The 5,000-nt window shown below is 44.2% G+C and overlaps 1 protein-coding gene across 1 annotated transcript in view; it reads right to left on the bottom strand.

Annotated features, from left to right (window-relative positions):
• LOC143036477 (monocarboxylate transporter 3-like) overlaps window positions 1-2,410 on the bottom strand; it is a 124,117-nt gene extending 121,707 nt beyond the window's left edge. The window contains exon 1 of the mRNA XM_076203871.1: window positions 1,404-2,410. The gene's annotated coding sequence lies outside the window, so the exon portion shown is untranslated. The remainder of the gene's footprint in view (window positions 1-1,403) is intronic.
• Between the last annotated feature and the right edge of the window lie 2,590 nt (window positions 2,411-5,000).

The following is a 5,000-nucleotide window of genomic DNA, read 5'->3' on the forward strand; positions in this document are numbered from 1 at the left end:
GTGTGTGTGTGTGTGTGTGTGTGTGTGTGTGTGTGTGTGTGTGTGTGTGTGTGTGTGTGTGTGTGTGTGTGTGTGTGTGTGTGTGTGTGTGTGTGTGTGTGTGTGTGTGTGTGTGTGTGTGTGTGTGTGTGTGTGTGTGATTCACCATGGTCTTGGATCACGTGCTGGATACATGATTGACAATTATGGACCCGAAGTTCAAATAGACTGAAGAATTTGTTTTAATGTGACCCTTACAAATACCATACACCCATCACCTTACTTAAAGGAAACAGTAACGGCCATTAGTCATGGCCCAATCTTGTTAACATAGCGTGGAATTCACCATCGTCTCTCTCGGATCACGTGCTTGACTCATGATTGTTAGTTATTGCCATTCCGGTTGAGAGCTCAGCTCGCGTTGTTCCATACATTGGCTATACTGTAACCTTACACACACCACTCAATCATATCCTTGCCCAAAGGAGACAGTAATGGGACGCGAGAGACTAACCACTTTACCAGCAAGCCATGTGTGTGTGTGTGTGTGTGTGTGTGTGTGTGTGTGTGTGTGTGTGTGTGTGTGTGTGTGTGTGTGTGTGTGTGTGTGTGTGTGTGTGTGTGTGTGTGTGTGTGTGTGTGTGTGTGTGTGTGTGTGTGTGTGTGTGTGTGTGTGTGTGTGTGTGTGTGTGTGTGTGTGTGTGTGTGTGTGTGTGTGTGTGTGTGTGTGTGTGTGTGTGTGTGTAAATGGGTGAATGTTTCAATCTTACGTATATTAGCCAACCTGCCCGTGTGAATTCCATGAACATGATCAGGGGAGTGACATCATACTCTTCCGATCATCTGAGCCTGACCCAAGATTTATCACAACTATGCAAATATATCACTCTTTGTTGCTGTAGTGATACAATATTTTCACAAAAAATAATTTTGATTAACAAAAGAAATATCAGAAATGTAACAAACACTCAATGATAAAAAAACTACACTTGCATATTCCGACATATCCTGCCCTTGGTTCAGATGCTTTTAATAGTACACCTGATAGAGTCTGTTGTTTGTAGTTGTTATCGTTGCCACTGACGTGCAATTTTGTCACATAAACTGAAACTGTCAAACGCTTTTGATGACGGATTGGTCCGAGGTCCGGCATCCTGAATGTGTATTTCATTTTTCATCGAGAGCTGTCAAACCGTTTTCGCTACAATTATTTTTTCAACAAGGCATGTCTGCTACTAGTGGATAGATAGAACTGGCTATATTGGGAGAGAAGTGTTTAAGATGTTATCTATATTACCTTTTGTTGTTTGCATTCGGCGATGGCATGCAAAGATCCCCATAGTAATGTCCCCAACCAACCAACCACCCAACCCCGTATTTTTTTTTTTTTTTTTTTTTTTACAAAAGACGTGTGAAAATCTTACCTCAGAGCACGACGGCCGAAGACTGTGTTCTTGTGTGTTTGTGTCGTCACTGCGGTGCACATGGCGACTATGCGCAACTTGTTTGTTGCCGTGACGATGGTGGCGAACGACTCTGTCCTTAACCGTTTCATAGACACAATTTCATTTTGAACAACACTTTTTTTCCCCTTTCCCTTTATGCAGACTTCACTGCTCGAGCTTCTTCCCCCTCCCCCCCTGCGACGAGACGGGAGGATTCCGACGTTGACCGGAAGATGTAAACGGCTCTGGATTCGGAAATGGGATGACCATTCGATTTTTCGATTATGTTTGGTGGTCACTCTACAGTAGTGGTTGTTTGGTCTACAGCCAAGCACATCACCACCCCTTCCACCACAGCTACCACCATCACCGAGAGAAAAGAGGAGGGAAACAGTTTCACCCCTATCTTCTCCCGTATAATCAATTACTCGAATATTCTCTCCTGTGCGAGTCTTCTTTTTTTCCTTCTTTTTTTCTTCACACAGTTGTTATGACCACGTTAGTATCGTCTTTTGTCAAAACTTTTACATTTAATTAAATAACTCGGTTATGAATCTGTAATGCCATAGAAATCCGAACCTGAAAGAGTACATTTTCTCCCTCAGGATAAAAAAAAAAAAAAGATCCACGTTTACATGTCAAAGACGAAGGTGATCCATTGTTGACGACCTTGTGACAGCAGACTCACGAGGTCCCCATCGCCCAACACGTCCGACAGAAACGGATCACGACCGCTCGGGATGTGCAGCGGAAGCGACGGAGGCAGCGGAGGTGGAGGAGGAAGAGGAGGAGGAGGAGGAGGAAGAGGAGGAGAAGGAGGAGGAGGCGAGTAAGGTGGTGGTGGGCGGCGGTACGAGAAGGAGAGGAAGACCACGCGCACACAGAGGCACCGCTGCCAACCGACTGAACCTCTCGTCTGGCACAACCTCTCTCTCTCTCTCTCCTTCTCGACTCAGCTACCGGAGGAGGAGGAGGAGGAGGACGACGAGGAGGAGGAGGATGACGGAGGAGGGGAGGAGGAGGAAGGGGATATCCTTTTTGGTCGGCCTGGATGGTGTAGATAAGGCAAAGGGTGCACTAGAAGACCTGGATTACGATACGAGAGAACGAGAAAAGGTGGAATATCAGTAGAGTAGCGTGGAAGCAATTATACAGAAGAAGACTGATAAAGGAGCAATTAAATTGGGAAAAAGTTAGTTACGAGTTGGACTAGGCTATGAAAATGTTAGGAAGAAGTTGGGGGCGATGATGTGAACGAGTCGGAAAAGTTGAATAAATGTAGTATGGATCGTAAAAAGATATATGGTCGAGAAAGGGGTTGGATAGGAAAGGAAGATACGAAAACGAGGATCTAGAAAGGGTGGATGAGGTGACGGGGATTTAGGAATGGTGGATGAGGTGGTGGGCAGAAGACGCTCCACTTTGGATCAGTGGAATTATGCAGGTGGAAGTGAGAAGGATAATGTGGTTAGGGTGAAGGCGAGTTGTCAGGGAGGAAGTGGGAGGGGAGTGGGAGAAGGACGAGGAATGATATACGCAGGTTTTGGGAGCAGCAGCAGACTGGATGGAGTGGTTAAGCTGGGCTGGACTGGAAAGATCCGAGAAGATGGAGACAAACAGTTGTTGCAGAATGAGTGGGAAGATCTCCTATTTAGGAGACTGTGACAGAGGAGGAAGGGGCATTAGGAGAAAAGAAAGAGAAAAACAAAACAAAACAAAAAAACAGACGGCCGGGTTGGATCATTTGAGTGATATCGCTCCTACTAGCGATTTATTCCATTTCATATATATATATATATATATTTATATATATATATATATATATATGTATATATATATTGCGCGCGCGCGTGTGTGTGTGTGTGTGTGTGTGTGTGTGTGTGTGTGTGTGTGTGTGTGTGTGTGTGTGTGTGTATGTGTGTGTGTGTGTGTGTGTGTGTGTGTGTTTGTGTGTGTGTGTGTGTGTGTGTGTGTGTGTGTGTGTGTGTGTGTGTGTGTGTGTGTGTGTGTTATACATATATATATATGAAATGGAATAAATCGCTAGTAGCATACATACATACATATATGTATAAATGTATGTATGTATGTATGTATGTATGTATGTATGTATGTATGTATGTATGTATGCATGTATGTATGTATGTATATAGCAGGATCAAAGGAGGGGTTAAGGAAGTTCGTGACGAAGTTTGGAAAGGTGTGCGAAAGAAGAAAGTTGAAGATAAATGTGGGTAAAAGTAAGGTGATGAGATGCACAAGAGGAGAGGATGGCAGCAAATTGAAAGTGAGTATTTAAGGAGAGAGGCTGGAGGAAGCGAATAGCTTTAGAGAAAGGGAGGAATAGAGGTAGAAAAGGAGGAATAGAGGTAGAAGTAGAACGGAGGTTGAGAGAAGCAAGTAAATGCCTTGGGGGATTAGAAAGCGTAATGAGAATTAAACATTTGGGAATGGAAGCTAAGAGGAGATTGTATGAAGGGGTGATTGTGCCGGCAGCACTATACTCGTATGAGGCAGAAACATGGAACGTAAGAGAGGAAGAACGGAAGAGTATAAATGTGTTTGAGAGGAAATGCCTGAGAAGTATGGCACAGGTTACTCGGCTGGGAAGAGTGAGAAATGAGGAGGTGAGGAGGAGAACAGGGGTGGAAAGGGAGTTGGGAGATAGGGTTGATGAAAGAGTATTGGGATGGTTTGGACATATGGGAAGAATGAGGGAAGAAAGACTAGTAATAGAGATGAGGAAAGCACAGATGGAGGCAAAGAACACGAGCGGGCGTCCAAGGATAAGATGGATGGGGTAAAAGGGGCATTGGGAAAGAGGGGAATGTCTGTTGAGGAAGGAAGGAAGAAGACAGAAGATAGGGGTGAATGGAGAATGGTTGTGTATGGATAATGCTGTGATGCATGGAAGGGAGTGGGTGGGGGATGGGGGTGAGGGAGTATGTGTGAATTATATTTTGTCACAGCCCGAAGGAATTTCTCCCCGTCTTCTCTTTTTCTGCATAAGGGGATAGAGAGGGGGGGGTCGCCAATTAGATTAAGCTGTCTTTCTGTGGATGTGCTGTGTCTTGCTGCATTGATTCTGACCCAGGGCAATGGGCGAGATTCAGGGATGACCCGTCATCCAGGAGGAGCCATGACAAGAGGGAGGGAGGTGGGTGAATGGGAGTGGAGTATGTGGGGATGGAATGGGTGGGAGTGGATTTATGCCTTTGACTTTGGCTACCTCCTTTCTAAGGGGGAAAAAACCCTTGGTAAATGTATGTACGTACACACACACACACACACACACACACACACACACACACACACACACACACACACACACACACACATACATATATATATATATATATATATACATATGAAATAATTACTAAATAAATAAACGAATAGATGAATACACAAATTGAATGAGTAAATAGATAAATATGGTGTAAAATAAGAATACCACCATACAATAATTGTTTCACTTAACAAATTTATTAAGCTGAAGAAAAAACCCCTCCCCCTCCACCCTTCTCCCCTCCGTCCCTCCAACCACCCAATGCTTTAAAATTAAAATTGAGTAAA

Source organism: Oratosquilla oratoria, chromosome 20 (assembly GCF_046742065.1).
Source record: "Oratosquilla oratoria isolate Oo_2021 chromosome 20, ASM4674206v1, whole genome shotgun sequence".
In the NCBI taxonomy this organism is placed as follows: Eukaryota; Metazoa; Arthropoda; class Malacostraca; order Stomatopoda; family Squillidae; genus Oratosquilla; species Oratosquilla oratoria.